This window comes from Equus caballus, chromosome 7 (assembly GCF_041296265.1).
Source record: "Equus caballus isolate H_3958 breed thoroughbred chromosome 7, TB-T2T, whole genome shotgun sequence".
Lineage (NCBI taxonomy): Eukaryota > Metazoa > Chordata > Mammalia > Perissodactyla > Equidae > Equus > Equus caballus.
The window spans coordinates 44,741,386-44,768,446 of NC_091690.1; positions in this window are offsets into that span (position 1 = coordinate 44,741,386).

Sequence of the window (27,061 nt, forward strand, 5' to 3'; positions counted from 1 at the left end):
TCCGCCAGTTCTGATTCTGGGTGTGGACATGGTACCTCATGTCAAGCCATGCTGAGGCGGCATCCCACATGCCACAACTAGAAGGACCCACAACTAAAAATATACAACTATGTATCAGAGGGCTTTGGGGAGAAAAAGGGAAAATAAAATCTTTAAATTTATATAATTAGATTTGTGATGTTTACATCATTTTGTGATTGGCACATACATATATGTTTTGCTCAAACATAAGATTTGGAGATTTAATTATCTTGATTGCCATGGATTTGGTTCATGAATTTAAACTAGATGAGCATTATGTTTGCTTCTGAGTCTTTATTAAGAACAATAATGCACTTCACATATTTTTATTCCCTAGTTTACTCACATACATCTAGGGGCCAACGCAGTGGGGCAGCAGTTAAGTTCACACGTTCCACTTCGACGGCCCGGGGTTTGCTGGTTTGGAAAGCAAAAAGGGCTTTCTGAGCCTACTGTCTCTGTTCCCCTGAAAGCAGGAAATGAATCACCCATGTGAAAGGTGTTCTCCCTGCATCCTTATCACCAGAGCTAGGGGATTGAGGGCCGAGAAGCCTGCATAAACAAACCTGGCTAATTTACTATCTCATCCTAAATTCCCCACTATTTACATGCCCCACTCCTAAGTTTCTTTGCCCTGTCAATTTTTCACAATTTTATGTTTCTTGGTGTAAAAGATATATACACTGCCTGTTTTGTTCACTCTCTGAGCATCATTTCTTTATGGTCTCCAAAAGGTATGCATTAAACTGGATTATTCTCCTGTTAACCTGGTCTTGTGTCAGTTTTACTATTAGTCCAGCCATAGGAACCTAAGAAGGGAAGAAAGGGGACTTTCCCTGCCATGACACTACGTCATATCTTAAAGTGCTCCAGATATCCATGGGGAAACTCCAAAAGTTGGCTATAGTTCCTGATGACATAAAAGAGGTATCAGGAAAAAGAGAGACCAAAAGATTTCTGAAGCCCTTGACCTGTGAAATAGGATGTAAACACAGATGCATTCTTTTATGTTTGCACCAGACTGCCCTGTTTAGGGAGGGACATGCTATGTAAGTTATGGGTCCTAATAAGCTGGAACAAGGTAGAGATCCAAGCCCCTAAATGTTGGGCAATTGAGCTCATGGCCCTATTGCAAGATACACCAGCGCCTGAGAGAGAAGAGGTTCCTCTATCATTGGCCCTGGTGAAACAATACCCCTTGAAGCCAGAAGCCATAAGAGGACTCTTTCCTTTTGTCAATACACTTTTAGAACAGGGATTGATCAGGAGATTCCCATGGAACACACCCATTTCACCCATTAAAAGGCTGGAAACAAGGGAATATAGATTGGTTGAAGACATTATGGCTGTCAATGCTATACAGTGCCAGATTCAAAAGATGTTTTTGGATCCTCATCCCCCACCACCCCCAAGTGATGTCTGGTTACCCTTCCCTGCCTTCAGCAGGGAATTCTGATAGGTTGGTGTGATATTGTGATTTATAGTAAAAAAAAAAAAAACCCTTCATTCATTTCTGGCACAGAGCTCCTAAAACCCTTGTAATGTCTGATATAAGAGCCATGGGGCATGTTTTGTTATAACATTTACTTTTGTCCTCAGTTCCTGAAATATCTGCAGAGTAATAATGGTAACATGGGTGTCTTTTGTTATCCACAAGAAGTCCCTTTCAACCACACCTGAATTTATGTAAATAAGGTGACTTTTGGAAAGCCCCTAAGGGTGGGGGCTGTTAGCCAGGGGGAACCAATTGTGTGATTAGAGGGTTGGAACTTTCAGCCCAGTCCCCCTCCTTATACCTCTGAGGTGGGGAGAGAGGCTGAGGATTGAGTTCAATATGGAGGTCAGGGAGCTTCTGAGTTGCAAATATGGGGAGACTCAGGGAGAGTGGCACACCCAGAGAGAGCTTGGGAACTCCACATCCCTCTCTCACATATCGTGCTCTATGCATCTCTTTGTTCTGGCTGTCAAGTAAAATGTTTTCCTGAGGTCTGTGAGCTGCGCTCTAAAAGTAGTTTAATCAAACCCAAAAGAGGGTGTTCATGGGCACCCTGTGGCAGGTTGATCAGAAGGATGGGTGACAACCTGGACTTGCAATTGGCACCTAAAATGGCAGGCAAGGGGTAATCTTGTAGGATCTGATGCTATCTCTAGGTAGATATGTCACAAATAGTGAAAATACTGTTAAATACTTAGGGTTTGAACTGCCAGAAGCTCAGAGAATCCTGTTCCCAGACAAGAGAGAAGAAATCACTTGAATTGGGACTCCTACTGTCCATCGATAATTGTGGAGATTTTTTGGGTAATGTCAGGCTTCTGTTGAATTTGGATAGTCAGCTTCAGATTAATGTTAAAATCTCTATTTGAGGACTTAAAGGGAGGAGACGTCGAGCCTTTGATGTGGACATGAGAGTGCCAGAATGTGTTTGTCAGGGAAGTGGGAGAATTCCCCCCACCCTTTCCTTAGGGTTCTTATGGCTGGTAAAATAACTGAAAAAGCAGATCAGCAGGAGAAAATCAAAGAAAGTTTAATAGCACGTATACATGGGAGAAACTCAGGAGAAACTGAGTAAGTCAGCCAACTGAGTTAAAGAGGCTGAGGCTGCCTGTTTAAATATCTTCAGCTACAGACAAGGACGATATTTGGGGCTTCAAAGGGGAGGAAGACAGCTCACATGGAAATGGAAAAGTAACTGGTAAATAGGACTTTGATAAGAGTGGGCCTAGCAAGGATCTTTCCTGTCTACCAAAACCTGGAATTAACTGTGGTGATGGCCTGTCCTAGGGACAGGCCTTCATTTTAAATTTCTTTTAGGCAGTTGGGGGGAAATGTCAAATGTTCTTCCTGAGTTTGAGCCTTTATTGTCTTCGGCTTGAAATAATCCTCATACCAGAGTGACACATCTTGGGATGGCCTGCCCTGAACCCCATCAATTGCAATCAAGTTAAAGAAAAATTATTAACTGCCCCAACCTTGGGACTCACAGATTTGAGAAATTCCTTTGATCTCTTTGTAAAGGAGAAACAGGGCCATAGTCTGTGAGTCCTGATTCAGAACCTTGGACACACCAGGAGCAGTGTGGCCTATTTTACTAAGCAGTCAGATAGGATGGTCAAAGGATAGCTGTCTTGCCTCAGAGCACTTGTCGCCATCTGTAACGTACTACAAGAAGCTGAAAAGTTCACATTGGGGCAGGCCACCATGGGGCACACTCCCCATTGTGTCCTCCCTCTATGAGTCCTCTAAGAAAAGGACAGAAAGGAGGATCTTGGCTAACCTCTGCATCAGGCTACCTTATTTGACAACCGAGAAGTAAAGTCAAAAGCTGTTTCTACCTTAAAACCTTTAGAACTTCTGCTCTCAGCCATGTCCTACATTGTTCTAGAGGTGGAAAGGAAAAAGCACAGCCTCCGTACCTCAAAGGTAGACAAGAAACAAACAGTCTTGCTTAAAGCTCTTTAGAAATCTGAGGAACAACTTGCTCTCCAGAGTTCTATTACATCCTACAGGGAACATCTCATAATAAGGCCTGTGACACGCAGTTTCTTTCCAGGCCTGATCTCGCCGCATTAGAACTTCTGCTCTCAGCCATGTACTACATAGCTCTAGAGGTGGAAGGCACAAAGCAACGACTCCGGCCCTCAAAGGGAGACAAGCCACAAACCGTCTTGCTTCCAGCTCCTTGGGAAGCTGGGAAACAACTCGCTCTCCACACTGCTCTTACAGCCCACCGGGAACCTCTCACACAAAGAAGTGAGAAATGAAGATTCTTTCCAGCCCTGATCTCGCTGAATTAGAACTTTGGCTCTCAGCCGCGTCTTACATTGCTCTAGAGGTGGAAGGCACAAAGACCTGCCTCTTTTCCTCAAAGGGAGACAAGCCAAAAACAGTCTTGCTTCCAGCTGTTTGGCAAGCTGAGAAAGAAGTCGCTTTTGACAGTTCTCTTACAGCCTACTGGGAAAATGTCATACAAAGGCCTGAAATGCAGTTTGTTTCCAGCCCTGATGTCACTGTCCTAGAACGTCTGCTCTCAGCCATGTCCTACATTGCTCTAGAGGTGGAAGGCAGAAAGCACAAACCCCGTAAATAAAGGGGAGTCAGGCAACAAACCGTCCTGCTTGCAGCTCCTTGGAAAGCTGAGAAAGAACTGGGACTCAACACTGCTCTTATAGCCAACCAGGAACCTCTCATACAAAGGCCAGAAACGCAGTTTCTTTCCAGCCCTGATCTCGCTGAAGTAGAACCTCTCCTCTGCCGAGTCCTACATTGCCCTAGGGGTGGAAGGGAGAAAGAACTGTCTCGATTCCTGAAGGGGAGACAGGCCACAAACCATCTTGCGTCCAGCTCTTTTGGCAAGCTGAGAAATAACTCACTTTCCACGGTGCTCTTACAGCCTATCGGGAACCTGTCATACAAAGGCTTGTGAAACGCAGTTTCGTTCTAGCCCAGATCACGCTGAAGTAGAACCTCTGCTCTGCCGTGGCCTACATAGCTGTAGAGGTGCAAGGCACAAAGTCTTACCTTGGTCCTCAAGGGGTGACAGGCCACAAACCGTCTTGCTTCCAGCTCTTTGGCAACCTGACAAAGAACTCGCTTTCCACAGTGCTATTACAGCCTACCGGGAACCTGTCATACAAAGGCCTGAAACGCAGTTTGTTTCCAGCCCTGATCTCACCACCTTAGAACTTCTGTTCTAAGCCATGTCCTGAATAGCTCTAGAGGAGGAAGGCACAAAGCATTGAGGCAGTACCTCAGAAGGAGACAAGCCGCAAACGGTTTTGCTTCCAGGTCTTTGGGAAGCCAAGAAACAAGTCGCTCTCCACAGTGCTCTTACAACCTACTGGGAACATCTCTTACAAAGGCCTGTGAAATGCAGTTTCTTTCCAGCCCTGATCTTGCTGAATTGGAACTTCTGCTCTGCCGTGTCCTACATTGCCCTAGGGGTGGAAGGGAGAAAGAAGTGTCTCGATTCCTGAAGGGGAGACAGGCTAAAAACCGTCTTGCTTGCAGTTCTTTTGTCAAGCCGAGAAAGACATCGTTTTCCACAGTGCTCTTACAGCCTCCCGGGAACATCTCTTACAAAGGCCTGTGAAATGCAGTTTCTTTCCAGCCCAGATCTCGCTGAATTAGAACTTCTGCTCTGCCGTGTCCTGCATTGCCTTAGGGGTGGAATGGAGAAAGAACTGCCTCATTTCCCAAAGGGGAGAGATGGCAGATACCGTCTTGCTTCCAGCTCTTTGGCAAGCCGAGAAAGACATCACTTTCCACAGTGCTCTTACAGCCTACAGGGAACTTGTCATACAAACGCCTGAAACACAGTTTCTTTCCCGCCCTGATCTCACAGCCTTAGAAGTTCTGCTATAAGCCATGCCCTCCATTGCTCTAGAGGTAGAAGGAACAAAGCACTGAGTCAGTGCCTCAAAAGGAGACAAGCCACAAACGATCTTACTTCCAGCTCTTTAAGAAGCTAAGAAACAACTCGCTCTCCACAGTGCTCTTACAGCCTCCCGGGAACATCTCCTACAAAGGCCTGTGAAACACAGTTTCTTCCCAGCCCTCATCTCACTGAAGTAGTACCTCTGCTCTGCCGAGTCCTACATTGCTGTAGAGGTGCAAGGCACAAACTCCTGCATAGTTTCCTCAAGGGGAGACAGGCCACGAACCGTCTTGCTTCCAGCTCTTTGGCAAGCTGGGAAAGAACTCGCTTTCAACAGTGCTCTTACATCCTATTGGGAACTTGTCATACAAAGGCCAGAAATGCAGTTTGTTTCCAGCCCTGATCTCGCCGCCTTAGAACTTCTGCTCTAAGCCATGTCCTCCATTCCTCTAAAGGTGGAAGGAACAAAGCACTGAGTCAGTGCCTCAGAAGGAGACAAGCCACAAACGGTCTTGCTTCCAGGTCTTTGGCAAGCTAAGAAACAACTCGCTCTCCACAGTGCTCTTACAGCCTCCCAGGAACATCTCTTACAAAGGCCTTTTAAAAGCAGTTTCTATCCATCCCTGATCTCGATGAATTAGAACTTCTGCTCTGCCGTGTCCTATATTGCCCTAGGGATGGAAGGGAGAAAGAACTGCCTCGATTACTGAAGGGGAGACAGGCCACAAACCGTCTTGCTTCCAGCTCCTTTGGCAAGCTGAGAAAGAACTCGCTTTCCACAGTGATCTTACAGCCTACCGGGAACCTGTCATGCAAAGACCTGTCAAACACAGTTTGTTTCCAGCCCTCAGCTCCCTGAAGTAGAACCTCTGCTCTGCCGTTTCCTACATTGCAGTAGAGGTGCAAGACACAAAGGCCTGCCTTGTTTCCTCAAGGGGAGACAGATCACAAACCGTCTTGCATCCAGGTCATTGGGAAGCTGAGAAAGAACTCGCTTTCCTCAGTGCTCTTACACCCTACCGGGAACCTGTCATACAAAGGCCTGAAAGATAGTTTGTTTCCAGCCCAGATCTCGCCATCTTAAAACTTCTGCTCGAAGCCATGTACTACATTCCTCTAGATGTGGAAGGCACAAAGCACTGAGTGAGTGCCTCAAAAGGAGACAAGCCACAAACGATGTTACTTCCAGCTCTATGGGAAGCTAAGAAACAACTCGCTCTCCACAGTGCTCTTGCAGCCACCTGGGAACATGTCTTACAAAGGCCTGTGAAACGCAGTTACTTCCCAGGCCTGATCTCATTGAAGTAGAACTTCTGCTCTGCCGTGTCTTACGTGGCCAGAGAGCTGAAAGGTACAAAGCCCTGCCTTATCTCCACAAGGTGAGATAAGTCCCTCAGCGTCCAACTTCCAGCTCTTTGGACAGCTAAGAAACAACTCGCTCTGCACAGGGCTCTTACAAGCCTACAGGGAACATGTCTTACAAAGGCCTGGGAAATGCACTTTCTTCCCAGGCCAGACCCGCTCAAGTAGAACTTATGCTCTGCCGTGTCCTACATGGGCCTAGAGCTGAAAGGGACAAAGTACTTCCTTGTGTCGTCAAGGGCAGACAGGCCCTACAGCGTCTGGCTTCCAGCTCTTTGGGCAGCTAAGAAACAACTCACTCTGCACAGGGCTCTTACAAGCCTACCGGGAACATGTCTTACAAAGGACTGTGAAACGCAGTTTCTTCCCAGGCCTGAACTTGCTGAAGTAGAACTTCTGCTCTGCCGTGTCCCACATGACCCTAGAGCTACAAGTCACAAAGTCCTGCCTTGTTTCCACAGGGGGAGAGTAGTCCCACAGCGTCCGGCTTCCAGCTCTTTGGGCAGCTAAGAAACAATTCGCTCTGCACAGGGCTCTTACAGCATACTGGAACAAGTCTTACAGAAGCCTGTCAAACGCAGTTTCTTCCGAAACCTGACCTTGCTGAAGTAGAAGTTCTGCTCTGTCATGTCCTACATGGTCCTAGAGCTGAAAGGGACAAAGTCCTGTCTTGTGTCCTCAAGGGAAGACAGGCCCCACAGCATCCGGCTTCCAGCTCTTTGGGAGGCTAAGAAACGACTCGCTCTGTTCAGGGCTCTTACAAGCCTACCGGGAACATGCCTTACAATGGCCTGTGAAACGGAGTTTCTTCCCAGGCCTGATCTCGCTGAAGTAGAACTTCTGCTCTGCCGTTTCCTACATGACATTAGAGCTGCAATTCACAAAGTCCTGCTTTGTTTCCACAAGGGGAGACAAGTCCCTCAGGGTCCAGCTTCCAGCTCTTTGGGCAGCTAAGAAACAACTCGCTCTGCACAGGGCTCCTACAAGCCTACCGGGAACATATCTTAAAAAGGCCTGGGTTATGCTGTTTCCTCCCAGGCCTGCTGTCCCTGATGTAGGACTTCTGCTCTGCCGTGTCCTACATGGGCCTAGAGCTCAAAGGGAGAAAGTCCAACCTAGTATCCACAAGGGCAGAGAGGCCCCACAGCGTCCGGCTTCCATCTCTTTGGCAGGCTAAGAAACAAATCACTCTGCACAGGGCTCTTACAGCCTACCGGGAACATGTCTTACAAAGGCCTGTGAAACGCAGTCTCTTCCCAGCCCTGATCTCGCTGAAGTAGAACTTCTGTAATGCAGGGTCGTACATGGGCCTAGAGCTGCAAGGCACAAAGTCCTGCCTTATGTCCTCAAGGGCAGACAGGCTCCACAGCATCCGGCTTCCAGCTCTTTGGGAACCTAAGAAACAAATCGCTCTGCACTGGTGTTTTACAGCCTACCAGGAACATGTCTTCCAAAGGACTGTGAAACGCAGTTTCTTCCCAGGCCTGATCTCGCTGAAGTAGAACTGCTGCTCTGCTGTGTCCTACATGGCCCTAGAGCTGCAAGGACAAAGCCCTGTCTTGTCTCCTCAAGAGCAGTAGGCGGAACAGTGTCTGGCTACCACCTCTTTGGGCAGCTAAGAAACAAATCTCTCTGCAGTGGTGTTTTACAGCCAACGGGGAACATGTCTTACAAAGGCCTGTGAAATGCAGTTTCTTCCCAGGCCTCATCTCGCTGAAGCAGAAGTTCAGCTCTGCCGTGTCCTACATGGGCCTAGAACTCAAAGGGAGAAAGTCCAGCCTTGTGTCCTCAAGGGCAGAGAGGCCCCACAGCGTCCGGCTTCAACCTCTTTGGGCAGCTGAGAAACAGCTTGCTCTGCACTGCTGTTTTACAGCCTACCGGGAGCATGTCTTACAAAGGCCTGTGAAACGCAGTTTCTTCCCAGGCCTGATCTCGCTGAAGTAGAACTTCTGCTCTGACGGGTCCTACATGACCCTAGAGCTGCATTCACAAAGTCCTGCTTTGTTTCCACAAGGGGAGACAAGTCCCTCAGCGTCCAGCTTCAAGCTCTTTGGGCTACTAAGAAACAACTCGCTCTGCACAGGGCTCCTACAAGCCTACCGGGAACATATCTTAAAAAAGGCCTGGGTTATGCTGTTTCTTCCCAGGCCTGCTCTCCCTGATGTAGGACTTCTGCTCTCCCGTGTCCTACATGGCCATAGAGGTGCAAGGGACAAAGTCCTGCCTTGTCTCCTCAAGGGCAGACGGGCAGCAGAGTGCCTGGCTTCCAGCTCTTTGGGAAGCTGAGAAACAGCTCGCTCTGCACTGGTGTTTTACAGCCTACCGGGAACAAGTCTTACAAAGGCCTGTGAAACGCAGTTTCTTCCCAGGCCTGATCTCGCTGAAGTAGAACTTCTGCTCTGCCGTATTCTACATGGGCCTAGAGATGAAAGGGACAAAGTTCTGCCATTTGTACTCAAGGGCAGACAGGTCCCACAGCGTCCGGCTTCCAGCTCTTTGGGAAGCTAAGAAACAGCTCACTCTGCACAGGGCTTTTACAAGCCTACCGGGAGCATGTCTTACAAAGGCCTATGAAACACAGTTTTATCTCAGGCCTGCTCTCACTGAAGTAGAACTTCTGCTCTGCCATGTCCTACATGGGTCTAGAGCTAAACGGGACAAAGTCCTGTCTTGTGTCCTCAAGGGCAGACAGGCCCCACAGCGTCCGGCTTCCAGCTCTTTGGGCAGCTAAGAAACAGCTCGTTCGGCACTGGTGTTTTACAGCCTACTGGGAACATGTCCTACAAAGGCCTGTGAAACGCAGTTTCTTCCCAGGCCTGATCTCGCTGAAGTAGAAATTCTGCTCTGCCATGTCCTACATGGGCCTAGAGGAGAAAGGGACAAAGTCCTCCGTTGTGTCTTCAAGGGCAGACAGACCCCACAGCGTCCGGCTTCCAGCTCTTTGGGAAGCTGAGAAACAGCTAGCTCTGCACTGGTGTTTTACAGCCTACAGGAACATGTCTTACAAAGGCCTGTGAAACGCAGTTTCTTCCCACGCCTGATCTCGCTGAAGTAGAACTTCCGCTCTGCCGTGTCCTACATGACCCTAGAGCTGCAATTCACAAAGTCCTGCTTTGTGTCCACAAGGGGAGACAAGTCCCTCAGCGTCCAGATTCCAGCTCTTTGGGCTGCTAAGAAACAACTCGTTCTGCACAGGGCTCCTACAAGCCTACCGGGAACATATCTTACAAAGGCCTGGGTTATGCTGTTTCTTCCCAGGCCTGCTCTCCCTGATGTAGGACTTCTGCTCTCCCGTGTCCTACATGGCCATAGAGCTGCAGGGGACAAAGTCCTGCCTTGTCTTCTGAAGGGCAGACGGGCAGCAGAGTGTCCGGCTTCCAGCTCTTTGGCCAGCTAAGAAACAAATCGCTCTGCACTGGTTTTTTACAGCCTACCGGGAACATGTCTTCCAAAGGCCTGTGAAACGCTGTTTCTTCGCAGGCCTGATCTCGCTGAAGTAGAACTTCTGCTCTGCCGTGTCCTACATGGCCCTAGAGCTGCAAGGGACAAAGTCCTGCCTTCTCTCCTCAGGGGCCGGGCGGCAGCACAGTGTCCGCCTTCCAGCTTTTGGGCAACTAAGAAATAGCTCGCACTGCATCGGGCTCCTACAAGCCCACCGGGAACATGTCTTACAAAGGCCTGTGAGACGCAGTTTCTTCCCAGGCCTGATCTTGATGAAGTAGAAGTTCTGCTCTGCCGTGTCCTGCATGGGCCTAGAGCTGACAGGGACAAAGTCCTGTCTTGTGTCCTCAAGGGCAGACTGGTCCTACAGCGTCGGACTTCCAGCTCTTTGGCAGGCTAAGAAACAACTCGCTCTGCACAGGGCTCTTAAAGCCTACCGGGAACATGTCTTACAAAGGCCTGTGAAACGCAGTTTCTTCCCAGGCCTGAACTCGGTGAAGTAGAACTTCTGCTCTGCGGTGTCCTACATGGGCCTAGAGATGAAAGGGACAAAGTCCTCCGTTGTGTCTTCAAGGGCAGACAGGCCCCACAGCGTCCGGCTTCCAGCTCTTTGGGCAGCTGAGAAACAGCTTGCTCTGCACTGCTGTTTTACAGCCTACCGGGAACATGTCTTACAAAGGCCTGTGAAACGCAGTTTCTTCCCACGCCTGATCTCGCTGAAGCAGAACTTCTGCTCTGCCGTGTTCTACATGGGCCTAGAGCTGAAAGGGACAAAGTTCTGCCTTTTGTCCTCAAGGGCAGACAGGTCCCACAGTGTCCGGCTTCCAGCTCTTTGGGAAGCTAAGAAACAGCTCACTCTGCACAGGGCTTTTACAAGCCTACCGGGAGCATGTCTTACAAAGGCCTATGAAACGCAGTTTCATCTCAGGCCGGCTCTCGCTGAAGTAGAACTTCTGCTCTGCCGTGTCCTACATGGGCATAGAGCTAAAAGGGACAAAGTCCTGTCTTGTGTACTCAAGGGCAGACAGTCCCCACAGCGTCTGGCGTCCAGCTCTTTTGCAGTCTAAGAAACAACTCGCTTTGCACCGGGCTCTTAAAGCCTACCGGGAACATGTCTTACAAAGGCCTGTGAGACGCAGTTTCTTCCCAGGCCTGATCTCGCTGAAGTAGAACTTCTGCTCTGCCGTGTCCTGCATGGGCCTAGAGCTGACAGGGAAAAATCCCTGTCTTGTGTCCTCAGGGGTAGACTGGTCCTAGAGCGTCCGGCTTCCAGCTCTTTGGCAGGCTAAGAAACAACTCGCTCTGCACAGGGCTCTTAAAGCCTACTGGGAACATATCTTACAAAGGCCTGTGAAACGCAGTTTCTTCACAGGCCTGAACTCGGTGAAGTAGAACTTCTGCTCTGCCGTGTCCTACATGGGAAAAGAGCTGAAAGGGACAAAGTCCTCCGTTGTGTCTTCAAGGGCAGACAGGCACCACAGCGTCCAGCTTCCAGCTCTTTGGGCAGCTGAGAAACAGCTTGCTCTGCACTGCTGTTTTACAGCCTACTGGGAACATGTCTTACAAAGGCCTGTGAAACGCAGTTTCTTCCCAGGCCTGATCTCGCTGAAGTAGAACTGCTGCTCTGACATGTCCTACATAGGCCTAGAGGTGAAAGGGACAAAGTCCTCTGCTGTGTCTTCAAGGGCAGACAGGCCCCACAGCGTCCGGCTTCCAGCTCTCTGGGCAGCTGAGAAAGAGCTCGCTCTGCACTGGCGTTTTACAGCCTACCGGGAACATGTCTTACAAGGGCCTGTGAAACGCAGTTTCTTACCAGGCCTGATCTCGCTGAAGTTGAAGTTCAGCTCTGCCGTGTCCTACAAGGGCCTAGAGCTCAAAGGGAGAAAGTGCAGCCTTGTGTCCTCCAGGGCAGAGAGGCTCCACAGCGTCCGGCTTCCAGCTCTTTGGGAAGCTAAGAAACAGCTCACTCTGCACAGGGCTTTTACAAGCCTACTGGGAGCATGTCTTACAAAGGCCTATGAAACGCAGTTTCATCTCAGGCATGCTCTCGCTGAAGTAGAACTTCTGCTCTGCCGTGTCCTATTTGACCCTAGAGCTGCAATTCACAAAGTCCTGCCTTGTTTTCACAAGGGGAGGCAAGTCCCTCAGCGTCCGGCTTCCAGTTGTTTGGGCAGCTAAGAAACAACTCGCTCTGCACAGGGCTCCTACAAGCCTACCAGGAACATGATTACAAAGGCCTGTGAAACGCAGTTTCTTCCCAGACCTGATCTCGCTGAAGTAGAACTTCTGCTCTGCCGTGTCCTACATGGGCCTAGAGCTAAAAGGGACAAAGTCCTGTCTTGTGTCCTCAAGGGCAGACAGGCCCCACAGCGTCCGGCTTCCAGCTCTTTGGCAGTCGAAGAAACAACTCGCTCTGCACAGGGCTCTTAAAGCCTACCGGGAAGATGTCTTACAAAGGCCTGTGAGACGCAGTTTTGAACCAGGCCTGATCTCGCTGAAGTAAAACTTCTCCTCTACCGTGTCCTACATGGGCCTTGAGCTAAAAGGGAGAAAGTCCTGTCTTCTGTCCTCAAGGGCAGACTGGTCCCACAGCGTCTGGCTTCCAGCTCTTTGGGAAGCTAAGAAACAGCTCACTCTGCTCAGGGCTTTTACAAGCCTACCGGGAGCATGTCTTACAAAGGCCTATGAAACGCAGTTTCATCTCAGGCATGCTCTCGCTGACGTAGAACTTCTGCTCTGCAGTGCCCTAAATGGGCCTAGAGCTGAAAGGGACAAAGTCCTCTGCTGTGTCGTCAAGGGCAGACAGGCCCCACAGCGTCCGGCTTCCAGCTCTTTGGGCAGCTAAGAAACAGCTCGCTCTGCACTGGTGTTTTACAGCCTACTGGGAACATGTCCTACAAAGGCCTGTGAAACGCAGTTTCTTGCCAGGCCTGATCTCGGTGAAGTAGAACTTCTGCTCTGCCGTGTCCTACATGGGCCTAGAGCTGAAAGGGACAAAGTCCTCCGTTGTGTCTTCAAGGGCTGACAGGCCCCACAGCGTCCGGCTTCCAGCTCTTTGGGAAGCTAAGAAACAGCTCACTCTGCACAGGGCTCTTAAAGCCTACCGGGAACATGTCTTACATAGGCCTGTGAGAAGCAGTTTCGAACCAGGCCTGATCTCTCTGAAGTAGAACTTCTGCTCTGCCGTATCCTACATGGGCCTAGAGCTAAAAGGGACAAAGTCCTGTCTTGTGTCCTCAAGGGCAGACAGGCCCCACAGTGTCCGGCTTCCAGCTCTTTTGCAGTCTAAGAAACAACTTGCTCTGCACAGATCTCTTAAAGCCTACCGGGAACATGTCTTACAAAGGCCTGTGAAACGCAGTTTCTTCCCAGGCCTGATCTCGCTGAAGTAGAAGTTCAGCTCTGCCGTGTCCTACATGGGCCTAGAGCTCAAAGGGAGAAAGTCCAGCCTTGTGTCCTCAAGGGCAGAGAGGCCCCACAGCGTCCGGCTTCCAGCTCTTTGGGCAGCTGAGAAACAGCTTGCTCTGCACTGCTGTTTTACAGCCTACCGGGAACATGTCTTACAAAGGCCTGTGAAACGCAGTTTTTTCCCAGGCCTGATCTCGCTGAAGTAGAACTTCTGCTCTGCCGTGTCCTACATGGGCCTAGAGCTGAAAGGGACAAAGTCCTCTGTTGTGTCTTCAAGGGCAGACAGGTCCCACAGCGTCCGGCTTCCAGCTCTTTGGGCAGCTAAGAATCACCTCGCTCTGCACTGGTGTTTTTCAGCCTACAGGGAACATGTCTTACAAAGGCATCTGAAACGCAGTTTCTTCCCAGGCCTGATCTCGGTGAAGTAGAAGTTCTCCTCTGCCGTGTCCTACTTGGGCCTAGAGCTGAAAGGGACAAACTCCTGCCTTCTCTCCTCAGGGGCAGTGCGGAAGCACAGTGTCCGCCTTCCAGCTTTTGGGCAACTAAGAAAAAACTCGCTCTGCATCGGGCTCCCACAAGCCTACCGGGAACATGTCTTACAAAGGCCTGTGAAACGCAGTTTCTTGCCAGGCCTGATCTCGGTGAAGTAGAACTTCTGCTCTGCCGTGTCCTGCATGGGCCTAGAGCTGAAAGGGACAAAGTCCTGTCTTGTGTCCTCAAGGGCAGACTGGTCCCACAGCGTCCGGCTTCCAGCTCTTTGGCAGGCTAAGAAACAACTCGCTCTGCACAGGGCTCTTAAAGTCTACCGGGAACATGTCTTACAAAGTCCTGTGAAACGGAGTTTCTTCCCAGGCCTGATCTCGCTGAAGTTGAACTTCTGCTCTGCGGTGTCCTACATGGGCCTAGAGTTGAAAGGGACAAAGTCCTCTGTTGTGTCTTCAAGGGCAGACAGGTCCCACACCGTCCGGCTTCCAGCTCCTTGGGCAGCTAAGAATCAGCTCGCTCTGCTCTGGTGTTTTACAGCCTACCGGGAACATGTCTTACAAAGGCCTGTGAAACGCAGTTTCTTCCCAGGCCAGATCTCGTTGAATTAGAACTTCTCCACTGCCGTGTTCTACATGGGCCTAGAGTTGAAAGGGCCAAACTCCTGCCTTCTCTCCTCAAGGGCAGGGCGGCAGCACAGTGACCGCCTTCCCGCTTTTGGGGAACTAAGAAACAACTCGCTCTGCATCGGGCTCCTACAAGCCTACCGGGAACATGTCTTACAAAGGCCTGTGAAACGCAGTTTCTTCCCAGGCCTGATCTCGCTGAAGTAGAACTTCTGCTCATGGGCCTAGAGCTGAAAGGGACAAAGTCCACTGTTGTGTCTTCAAGGGCAGACAGGCCCCACAGCGTCCGGCTTCCAGCTCTTTTGCCAGCTGAGAAACAGCTGGCTCAGGACTGGTGTTTTACAGCCTACCGGGAACATGTCTTCCAAAGGCCTGTGAAATGCGGTTTCTTCCCAGGCCTTATCTCGCTGAAGTAGAACTTCTGCTCTGCCGTGTCCTACATGGGCCTAGAGCTGAAAGGGACAAAGTCCTCTGCTGTGTCTTCAAGGGCAGACAGGCCCCACAGCGTCCGGCTTCCAGCTCTTTTTCAGTCTAAGAAACAGCTCGCTCTGCACTGGTGTTTTACAGCCTACCGGGAACATGTCTTACAAAGGCCTGTGAAACACAGTTTCTTCCCAGGCCTGATCTCGCTGAAGTAGAACTTCTGCTCTGCCGTGTCCTACATGGGCCTAGAGCAGAAAGGGACAAAGTCCTCCGTTGTGCCTTCAAGAGCAGCCAGGCCCCACAGCGTCCGGCTTCCAGCTCTTTGTGAAGCTAAGAAACAGCTCACTCTGCACAGGGCTTTTACAAGCCTACCGGGAGCATGTCTTACAAAGGCCTATAAAACGCAGTTTCATCTCAGGCCTGCTCTCGCTGAAGTAGAACTTCTGCTCTGCCGTGTCCTACATGGGCCTAGAGCTAAAAGGGACAAAGTCCTGTCTTGTGTCCTCAAGGGCAGACAGGCCCCACAGCTTCCGGCTTCCAGCTCTTTGGCAGTCTAAGAAACAAATCGCTCTGCACAGGGCTCTTAAAGCCTACCGGGAACATGTCTTACAAAGGCCTGTGAGACGCAGTTTTGAACCAGGCCTGATCTCGCTGAAGTAAAACTTCTGCTCTGCCGTGTCCTACATGGGCCTAGAGCTAAAAGGGACAAAGTCCTGTCTTGTGTCCTCAAGGGCAGAGTGGTCCCACAGCGTCCGGCTTCCAGCTCTTTGGCAGTCTAAGAAACAAATCGCTCTGCACAGGGCTCTTAAAGCCTACCGGGAACATGTCTTACAAAGGCCTGTGAGACGCAGTTTTGAACCAGGCCTGATCTCGCTGAAGTAAAACTTCTGCTCTGCCGTGTCCTACATGGGCCTAGAGCTAAAAGGGACAAAGTCCTGTCTTGTGTCCTCAAGGGCAGACTGGTCCCACAGCGTCCGGCTTCCAGCTCTTTGGCAGGCTAAGAAACAACTCGCTCTGCACAGGGATCTTAAAGCCTACCAGGAACATGTCTTACAAAGGCCTGTGAAACGCAGTTTCTTCCCAGGCCTGATCTCGCTGAAGTAGAACTTCTGGTCTGCCGTGTCCTACATGGGCCTAGAGCTGAAAGGGACAAAGTTCTGGTTTTGTCCTCAAGGGCAGACACGTCCCACAGCGTCTGGCTTCCAGCCCTTTGGGAAGCTAAGAAACAGCTCACTCTGCTCAGGGCTTTTACAAGCCTACCGGGAGCATGCCTTACAAAGGCCTATGAATCGCAGTTTCATCTCAGGCATGCTCTCGCTGACGTAGAACTTCTGCTCTGCAGTGCCCTACATGGGCCTAGAGCTGAAAGGGACAAAGTCCTCTGCTGTGTCTTCAAGGGCAGACAGGCCCCACAGCGTCCGGCTTCCAGCTCTTTGGGCAGCTAAGAAACAGCTCGCTCTGCACTGGTGTTTTACAGCCTACTGGGAACATGTCCTACAAAGGCCTGTGAAACGCAGTTTCTTGCCAGGCCTGATCTCGGTGAAGTAGAACTTCCGCTCTGCCGTGTCCTACATGGGCCTAGAGCTGAAAGGGACAAAGTCCTCCGTTGTGTGTTCAAGGGCTGACAGGCCCCACAGCGTCCGGCTTCCAGCTCTTTGGGCAGCTAAGAAACAGCTCACTCTGCACAGGGCTCTTAAAGCCTACCGGGAACATGTCTTACAAAGGCCTGTGAGAAGCAGTTTCGAACCAGGCCTGATCTCTCTGAAGTAGAAGTTCTGCTCTGCCGTGTCCTACATGGGCCTAGAGGTAAAAGGGACAAAGTCCTCTCTTGTGTCCTCAAGGGCAGACAGGCCCAACAGCGTCCGGCTTCCAGCTCTTTTGCAGTCTAAGAAACAACTCGCTTTGCACAGGGCTACTACAAGCGTAACAGGGACATGTTTACAAAGGCCTGGGAAACGCAGTTTCTTCCCAGGCCTGATCTCGCTGAAGTAGAACTTCTGCTCTGCCGTGTCCTACATGGGCCTAGAGCTGAAAGGGACAAAGTTCTGCCTTTTGTCCTCAAGGGCAGACACGTCCCACAGCGTCCGGCTTCCAGCTCTTTGGGAAACTAAGAAACAGCTCACTCTGCTCAGGGCTTTTACAAGCCTACCGGGAGCATGTCTTACAAAGGCCTATGAAACGCAGTTTCATCTCAGGCCTGATCTCGCTGAAGTAGAAGTTCAGCTCTGCCGTGTCCTGCATGGGCCTAGAGCTGAAAGGGACAAAGTCCTGCCTTGTGTCCTCAAGGGCAGACTGGTCCCACAGCGTCCGGCTTCCAGCTCTTTGGCAGGCTAAGAAACAACTCGCTCTGCACAGGGCTCTTAAAGCCTACCGGGAACATGTCTTACAAAGGCCTGTGAAACGCAGTTTCTTCCCAGGCCTGATCTCGCTGAAGTAGAGCTTCTGCTCTGCCGTGTCCTACATGGGCCTAGAGCTAAAAGGGACAAAGTTCTGCCTTTTGTCCTCAAGGGCAGACAGGCCCCACAGCGTCCGGCTTCCAGCTCTTTGGGCAGCTAAGAAACAGCTCGCTCTGCACTGGTGTTTTACAGCATACCGGGAACAGGTCTTACAAAGGCCTGTGAGACGCAGTTTCTTCCCAGGCCTGATCTCGCTGAAGTAGCACTTCTGCTCTGCCGTGTCCTATTTGACCCTAGAGCTGCAATTCAAAAAGTCCTGCCTTGTTTCCACAAGGGGAGGCAAGTCCCTCAGCGTCCAGCTTCCAGCTCTTTGGGCAGCTAAGAAACAACTCGCTCTGCACACGGCTCCTACAAGCCTACCAGGAACATGTTTATAAAGGCCTGTGAAACGCAGTTTCTTCCCAGGCCTGATCTCGCTGAAGCAGAAGTTCAGCTCTGCCGTGTCCTACATGGGCCTAGAGCTCAAAGGGAGAAAGTCCAGCCTTGTGTCCTCAAGGGCAGAGAGTCCCCACATCGTCCGGCTTCCAGCTCTTTGGGCAGCTGAGAAACAGCTTGTTCTGCACTGCTGTTTTACAGCCTACCGGGAACATGTATTACAAAGGCCTGTCAAACGCAGTTTCTTCCCAGACCTGATCTCGCTGAAGTAGAACTTCTGCTCTGCCGTGTCCTGCATGGGCCTAGAGCTGAAAAGGACAAAGTCCTGTCTTGTGTCCTCAAGGGCAGGCTGGTCCCACAGCGTCCGGCTTCCAGCTCTTTGGGCAGCTGAGAAACAGCTTGCTCTGCACTGCTCTTTTACAGCTGACCGGGAACATGTCTTACAAAGGCCTGTGAAACGCAGTTTCTTAGCAGGCCTGATCTCGGTGAAGTAGAACTTCTGCTCTGCCGTGTCCTACATGGGCCTAGAGCTGAAAAGGACAAAGTCCTGTCTTGTGTCCTCAAGGGCAGACTGGTCCCACAGCGTCCGGCTTCCAGCTCTTTGGGCAGCTGAGAAACAGCTTGCTCTGCACTGCTCTTTTACAGCTGACCGGGAACATGTCTTACAAAGGCCTGTGAAACGCAGTTTCTTCCCAGACCAGATCTCGCTGAAGTAGAACTTCCGCCCTGCCGTGTCCTACATGGGCCTAGACCTCAAAGGGAGAAAGTCCAGCCTTGTGTCCATAAGGGCAGAGAGGCCCCACCGCGTCCGGCTTCCAGCTCTTTTGCAGTCTAAGAAACAACTCGCTCTGCACAGGGCTCTTAAAGCCTACCGGGAACATGTCTTACAAAGGCCTGTGAGACGCAGTTTCTTCCCAGGCCTGATCTCGCTGAAGTAGAACTTCTGCTCTGCCGTGTCCTATTTGACCCTAGAGCTGCAATTCACAAAGTCCGGCCTTGTTCCCACAAGGGGAGGCAAGTTCCTCAGCGTCCGGCTTCCAGCTCTTTGGGCAGCTAAGAAACAACTCACTCTGCTCAGGGCTCCTACAAGCCTTCCAGGAACATGTTTACAAAGGCCTGTGAAACGCAGTTTCTTCCCAGGCCTGATCTCGCTGAAGCAGAAGTTCAGCTCTGCCGTGTCCTACATGGGCCTAGAGCTCAAAGGATGAAAGTCCAGCCTTGTGTCCTCAAGGGCAGAGAGGCCCCAGAGCATCCGGCTTCCAGCTCTTTGGGCAGCTGAGAAACAGCTTGCTCTGCACTGCTGTTTTACAGCCTACAGGGAACATGTCTTACAAAGGCCTGTGAAACGCAGTTTCTTCCCAGACCTGATCTCGCTGAAGTAGAACTTCTGCTCTGCCGTGTCCTGCATGGGCCTAGAGCTGAAAGGGACAAAGTCCTGTCTTGTGTCCTCAAGGGCAGACAGGTCCCACAGCGTCCGGCTTCCACCTCTTTGGGCAGCTGAGAAACAGCTTGCTCTGCACTGCTGTTTTACAGCTGACCGCGAACATGTCTTACAAAGGCCTGTGAAACGCAGTTTCTTAGCAGGCCTGATCTCGGTGAAGTAGAACTTCTGCTCTGCCGTGTCCTATTTAACCCTGGAGCTGCAATTCACAAAGTCCTGCCTTGTTTCCACAAGGGGAGGCAAGTCCCTCAGCGTCCGGTTTCCAGCTCTTTGGGCAGCTAAGAAACAACTCGCTCTGCACAGGGATCCCACAAGCCTACCGGTAACATGTCTTAAAAAGGCCTGTGAAACGCAGCTTCTTGCCAGGCCTGATCTCGGTGAAGTAGAACTTCTGCTCTGCCGTGTCCCACATGGGCCTAGAGCTAAAAGGGACAAAGTCCTGCCTTGTGTCCTCAAGGGCAGACAGGCCCCACAGCGTCCGGCTTCCAGCTCTTTTGCAGTCTAAGAAACAACTCGCTCTGCACAGGGCTACTACAAGCGTAACAGGGACATGTTTACAAAGGCCTGGGAAACGCAGTTTCTTCTCAGGCCTGATCTCGCTGAAGTAGAAGTTCAGCTCTGCCGTGTCCTACATGGGCCTAGAGCTCAAAGGGAGAAAGTCCAGCCTTGTGTCCTCAAGGGCAGACAGGCCCCACAGCATCCGGCTTCCAGCTCTTTGGGCAGCTGAGAAACAGCTTGCTCTGCACTGCTGTATTACAGCCTGCCGGGAACATGTCTTACAAAGGCCTGTGAAACGCAGTTTCTTCCCAGACCTGATCTCGCTGAAGTAGAACTTCTGCTCTGCCGTGTCCTGCATGCGCCTAGAGCTGAAAGGGACAAAGTCCTGTCTTGTGTCCTCAAGGGCAGACTGGTCCCACAGCGTCCGGCTTCCAGCTCTTTGGCAGGCTAAGAAACAACTCGCTCTGCACAGGGCTCTTAAAGCCTACAGGGAACATGTCTTACAAAGGCCTGTGAAACGCAGTTTCTTGCCAGGCCTGATCTCGGTGAAGTAGAACTTCTGCTCTGCCGTGTCCTACATGGGCCTAGAGCTGAAAGGGACAAAGTAATCCGTTGTGACTTCAAGGGCAGACAGGCCCCACAGCGTCCAGCTTCCAGCTCTTTGGGCAGCTGAGAAACAGCTTGCTCTGCACTGCTGTTTTACAGCCTACCGGGAACATGTCTTACAAAGGCCTGTGAAACGCAGTTTCTTCTCAGACCTGATCTCGGTGAAGTAGAAATTCTGCTCTGCCGTGTCCTGCATGGGCCTAGAGCTGAAAGGGACAAAGTTCTGCCTTTAGCCCTCAAGGGCAGACTGGTCCCACAGCGTCCGGCTTCCAGCTGTTTGGGAAGCTAAGAAATAGCTCACTCTGCACAGGGCTTTTACAAGCCTACCGGGAGCATGTCTGACAAAGGCCTGTGAAACGCAGTTTCTTCCCAGGCCTAATCTCGCTGAAGTAGAATATCTGCTCTGCCGTGTCCTATTTGCCCCTAGAGCTGCAATTCACAAAGTCCTGCCTTGTTTCCACAAGGGGAGGCAAGTCCCTCAGGTCCGGTTTCCAGCTCTTTGGGCAGCTGAGAAACAACTCGCTCTGGACAGGGCTCCTACAAGCCTACCAGGAACATGTTTACAAAGGCCTGTGAAACGCAGTTTCTTCCCAGGCCTGATCTCACTGAAGTAGAAGTTCAGCTCTGCCATGTCCTACATGGGCCTAGAGCTCAAAGGGAGAAAGTCCAGCCTCGTGTCCTCAAGGGCAGAGAGGCCCCGCAGCGTCCGGCTTCCAGCTCTTTGGGCAGCTGAGAAACAGCTTGCTCTGCACTGCTGTTTTACAGCCTACCGGGAACATGTCTTACAAAGGCCTGTGAAACGCAGTTTCTTCCCAGACCTGATATCGCTGAAGTAGAACTTCTGCTCTGCCGTGTCCTGCATGGGCCTAGAGCTGAAAGGGACAAAGTCCTGTCTTGTGTCCTCAAGGGCAGACTGGTCCCACAGCGTCCGGCTTCCAGCTCTTTGGCAGGCTAACAAACAACTCGCTCTGCACAGGGCTCTTAAAGCCTACCGGGAACATGTCTTACAAAGGCCTGTGAAACGCAGTTTCTTCCCAGGCCTGATCTCGCTGAAGTAGAACTTCTGCTCTGCCGTGTCCTATTTGACCCTAGAGCTGCAATTCACAAAGTCCTGCCTTGTTTCCACAAGGGGAGGCAAGTCCCTCAGCGTCCGGTTTCCAGCTCTTTGGGCAGCTGAGAAACAACTCGCTCTGCACAGTGCTCCTACAAGCCTACCAGGAACATGTTTACAAAGGCCTGTGAAACGCAGTTTCTTCTCAGACCTGATCTCGGTGAAGTAGAACTTCTGCTCTGCCGTGTCCTACATGGGCCTAGAGCTGAAAGGGACAAAGTCCTCTGCTGTGTCTTCAAGGGCAGACAGGCCCCACAGCGTCCGGCTTCCAGCTCTTTGGGTAGCTAAGAAACAGCTCGCTGCCCACTGGTGTTCTACAGCCTACTGGGAACATGTCCTACAAAGGCCTGTGAAACGCAGTTTCTTCCCAGGCCTGATCTCGCTGAAGTAGAAGTTCAGCTCTGCCGTGTCCTACATGGGCGTAGAGCTCAAAGGGAGAAAGTCCAGCCTTGTGTCCTCAAGGGCAGAGAGGCCCCACAGCGTCCGGCTTCCAGCTCTTTGGGCAGCTGAGAAACAGCTTGCTCTGCAGTGCTGTTTTACAGCCTACCGTGAACATGTCTTACAAAGGCCTGTGAAACGCAGTTTCTTCCCAGACCTGATCTCGCTGAAGTAGAACTTCTGCTCTGCCGTGTCCTGCATGGGCCTAGAGCTGAAAGGGACAAAGTCCTGTCTTGTGTCCTCAAGGGCAGACTGGTCCCACAGCGTCCGGCTTCCAGCTCTTTGGCAGGCTAAGAAACAACTCGCTCTGCACAGGGCTCTTAAAGCCTACAGGGAACATGTCTTACAAAGGCCTGTGAAACGCAGTTTCTTAGCAGGCCTGATCTCGGTGAAGTAGAACTTCTGCTCTGCCGTGTCCTACATGGGCCTAGAGCTGAAAGGGACAAACTAATCCGTTGTGACTTCAAGGGCAGACAGGCCCCACAGCGTCCAGCTTCCAGCTCTTTGGGCAGCTGAGAAACAGCTTGCTCTGCACTGCTGTTTTACAGCCTACCGGGAACATGTCTTACAAAGGCCTGTGAAACGCAGTTTCTTCTCAGACCTGATCTCGGTGAAGTAGAAATTCTGCTCTGCCGTGTCCTGCATGGGCCTAGAGCTGAAAGGGACAAAGTTCTGCCTTTAGCCCTCAAGGGCAGACTGGTCCCACAGCGTCCGGCTTCCAGCTGTTTGGGAAGCTAAGAAATAGCTCACTCTGCACAGGGCTTTTACAAGCCTACCGGGAGCATGTCTGACAAAGGCCTGTGAAACGCAGTTTCTTCCCAGGCCTAATCTCGCTGAAGTAGAATATCTGCTCTGCCGTGTCCTATTTGCCCCTAGAGCTGCAATTCACAAAGTCCTGCCTTGTTTCCACAAGGGGAGGCAAGTCCCTCAGGTCCGGTTTCCAGCTCTTTGGGCAGCTGAGAAACAACTCGCTCTGGACAGGGCTCCTACAAGGCTACCAGGAACATGTTTACAAAGGCCTGTGAAACGCAGTTTCTTCCCAGGCCTGATCTCACTGAAGTAGAAGTTCAGCTCTGCCATGTCCTACATGGGCCTAGAGCTCAAAGGGAGAAAGTCCAGCCTCGTGTCCTCAAGGGCAGAGAGGCCCCGCAGCGTCCGGCTTCCAGCTCTTTGGGCAGCTGAGAAACAGCTTGCTCTGCACTGCTGTTTTACAGCCTACCGGGAACATGTCTTACAAAGGCCTGTGAAACGCAGTTTCTTCCCAGACCTGATATCGCTGAAGTAGAACTTCTGCTCTGCCGTGTCCTGCATGGGCCTAGAGCTGAAAGGGACAAAGTCCTGTCTTGTGTCCTCAAGGGCAGACTGGTCCCACAGCGTCCGGCTTCCAGCTCTTTGGCAGGCTAACAAACAACTCGCTCTGCACAGGGCTCTTAAAGCCTACCGGGAACATGTCTTACAAAGGCCTGTGAAACGCAGTTTCTTCCCAGGCCTGATCTCGCTGAAGTAGCACTTGTGCTCAGCCATGTCCTACACTGGCCTAGAGCTGAAAGGGACAAAGTTCTGCCTTTTGTCCTCAAGGGCAGACTGGTCCCACAGCGTCCGGCTTCCAGCTGTTTGGGAAGCTAAGAAACAGCTCACTCTGCTCACGGCTTTTACAAGCCTACCGGGAGCATGTGTTACAAAGGCCTGTGAAACGCAGTTTCTTCCCAGGCCTGATCTCGCTGAAGTAGAGCTTCTGCTCTGCCGTGTCCTATTTGACCCTAGAGCTGCAATTCACAAAGTCCTGCCTTGTTTCCACAAGGGGAGGCAAGTCCCTCAGCGTCCGGCTTCCAGCTCTTTGGGCAGCTAAGAAACAACTCGCTCTGCACACGGCTCCTACAAGCCTACCAGGAACATGGTTACAAAGGCCTGTGAAACGCAGTTTCTTCCCAGGCCTGATCTCGCTGAAGTAGAAGTTCAGCTCTGCCGTGTCCTACATGGGCTTAGAGCTCAAAGGGAGAAAGTCCAGCCTTGTGTCCTCAAGGGCCGAGAGGCCCCAAAGCGTCCGGCTTCCAGCTCTTTGGGCAGCTGAGAAACAGCTTGCTCTAGACTGCTGTTTTACAGCCTACCGGGAACATGTCTTACAAAGGCATGTGAAACGCAGTTTCTTCCCAGACCTGATCTCGCTGAAGTAGAACTTCTGCTCTGCCGTGTCCTGCATGGGCCTAGAGCTGAAAAGGACAAAGTCCTGTCTTGTGTCCTCAAGGGCAGGCTGGTCCCACAGCGTCCGGCTTCCAGCTCTTTGGGCAGCTGAGAAACAGCTTGCTCTGCACTGCTCTTTTACAGCTGACCGGGAACATGTCTTACAAAGGCCTGTGAAACGCAGTTTCTTAGCAGGCCTGATCTCGGTGAAGTAGAACTTCTGCTCTGCCGTGTCCTACATGGGCCTAGAGCTGAAAAGGACAAAGTCCTGTCTTGTGTCCTCAAGGGCAGACTGGTCCAACAGCGTCCAGCTTCCAGCTCTTTGGGCAGCTGAGAAACAGCTTGCTCTGCACTGCTCTTTTACAGCTGACCGGGAACATGTCTTACAAAGGCCTGTGAAACGCAGTTTCTTCCCAGACCAGATCTCGCTGAAGTAGAACTTCCGCCCTGCCGTGTCCTACATGGGCCTAGACCTCAAAGGGAGAAAGTCCAGCCTTGTGTCCATAAGGGCAGAGAGGCCCCACCGCGTCCGGCTTCCAGCTCTTTTGCAGTCTAAGAAACAACTCGCTCTGCACAGGGCTCTTAAAGCCTACCGGGAACATGTCTTACAAAGGCCTGTGAGACGCAGTTTCTTCCCAGGCCTGATCTCGCTGAAGTAGAACTTCTGCTCTGCCGTGTCCTATTTGACCCTAGAGCTGCAATTCACAAAGTCCGGCCTTGTTCCCACAAGGGGAGGCAAGTTCCTCAGCGTCCGGCTTCCAGCTCTTTGGGCAGCTAAGAAACAACTCACTCTGCTCAGGGCTCCTACAAGCCTTCCAGGAACATGTTTACAAAGGCCTGTGAAACGCAGTTTCTTCCCAGGCCTGATCTCGCTGAAGCAGAAGTTCAGCTCTGCCGTGTCCTACATGGGCCTAGAGCTCAAAGGATGAAAGTCCAGCCTTGTGTCCTCAAGGGCAGAGAGGCCCCAGAGCATCCGGCTTCCAGCTCTTTGGGCAGCTGAGAAACAGCTTGCTCTGCACTGCTGTTTTACAGCCTACAGGGAACATGTCTTACAAAGGCCTGTGAAACGCAGTTTCTTCCCAGACCTGATCTCGCTGAAGTAGAACTTCTGCTCTGCCGTGTCCTGCATGGGCCTAGAGCTGAAAGGGACAAAGTCCTGTCTTGTGTCCTCAAGGGCAGACAGGTCCCACAGCGTCCGGCTTCCACCTCTTTGGGCAGCTGAGAAACAGCTTGCTCTGCACTGCTGTTTTACAGCTGACCGCGAACATGTCTTACAAAGGCCTGTGAAACGCAGTTTCTTAGCAGGCCTGATCTCGGTGAAGTAGAACTTCTGCTCTGCCGTGTCCTATTTAACCCTGGAGCTGCAATTCACAAAGTCCTGCCTTGTTTCCACAAGGGGAGGCAAGTCCCTCAGCGTCCGGTTTCCAGCTCTTTGGGCAGCTAAGAAACAACTCGCTCTGCACAGGGATCCCACAAGCCTACCGGTAACATGTCTTAAAAAGGCCTGTGAAACGCAGCTTCTTGCCAGGCCTGATCTCGGTGAAGTAGAACTTCTGCTCTGCCGTGTCCCACATGGGCCTAGAGCTAAAAGGGACAAAGTCCTGCCTTGTGTCCTCAAGGGCAGACAGGCCCCACAGCGTCCGGCTTCCAGCTCTTTTGCAGTCTAAGAAACAACTCGCTCTGCACAGGGCTACTACAAGCGTAACAGGGACATGTTTACAAAGGCCTGGGAAACGCAGTTTCTTCTCAGGCCTGATCTCGCTGAAGTAGAAGTTCAGCTCTGCCGTGTCCTACATGGGCCTAGAGCTCAAAGGGAGAAAGTCCAGCCTTGTGTCCTCAAGGGCAGACAGGCCCCACAGCATCCGGCTTCCAGCTCTTTGGGCAGCTGAGAAACAGCTTGCTCTGCACTGCTGTATTACAGCCTGCCGGGAACATGTCTTACAAAGGCCTGTGAAACGCAGTTTCTTCCCAGACCTGATCTCGCTGAAGTAGAACTTCTGCTCTGCCGTGTCCTGCATGCGCCTAGAGCTGAAAGGGACAAAGTCCTGTCTTGTGTCCTCAAGGGCAGACTGGTCCCACAGCGTACGGCTTCCAGCTCTTTGGCAGGCTAAGAAACAACTCGCTCTGCACAGGGCTCTTAAAGCCTACAGGGAACATGTCTTACAAAGGCCTGTGAAACGCAGTTTCTTGCCAGGCCTGATCTCGGTGAAGTAGAACTTCTGCTCTGCCGTGTCCTACATGGGCCTAGAGCTGAAAGGGACAAAGTAATCCGTTGTGACTTCAAGGGCAGACAGGCCCCACAGCGTCCAGCTTCCAGCTCTTTGGGCAGCTGAGAAACAGCTTGCTCTGCACTGCTGTTTTACAGCCTACCGGGAACATGTCTTACAAAGGCCTGTGAAACGCAGTTTCTTCTCAGACCTGATCTCGGTGAAGTAGAAATTCTGCTCTGCCGTGTCCTGCATGGGCCTAGAGCTGAAAGGGACAAAGTCCTGTCTTGTGTCCTCAAGGGCAGACTGGTCCCACAGCGTCCGGCTTCCAGCTCTTTGGCAGGCTAACAAACAACTCGCTCTGCACAGGGCTCTTAAAGCCTACCGGGAACATGTCTTACAAAGGCCTGTGAAACGCAGTTTCTTCCCAGGCCTGATCTCGCTGAAGTAGAACTTCTGCTCTGCCGTGTCCTATTTGACCCTAGAGCTGCAATTCACAAAGTCCTGCCTTGTTTCCACAAGGGGAGGCAAGTCCCTCAGCGTCCGGTTTCCAGCTCTTTGGGCAGCTGAGAAACAACTCGCTCTGCACAGTGCTCCTACAAGCCTACC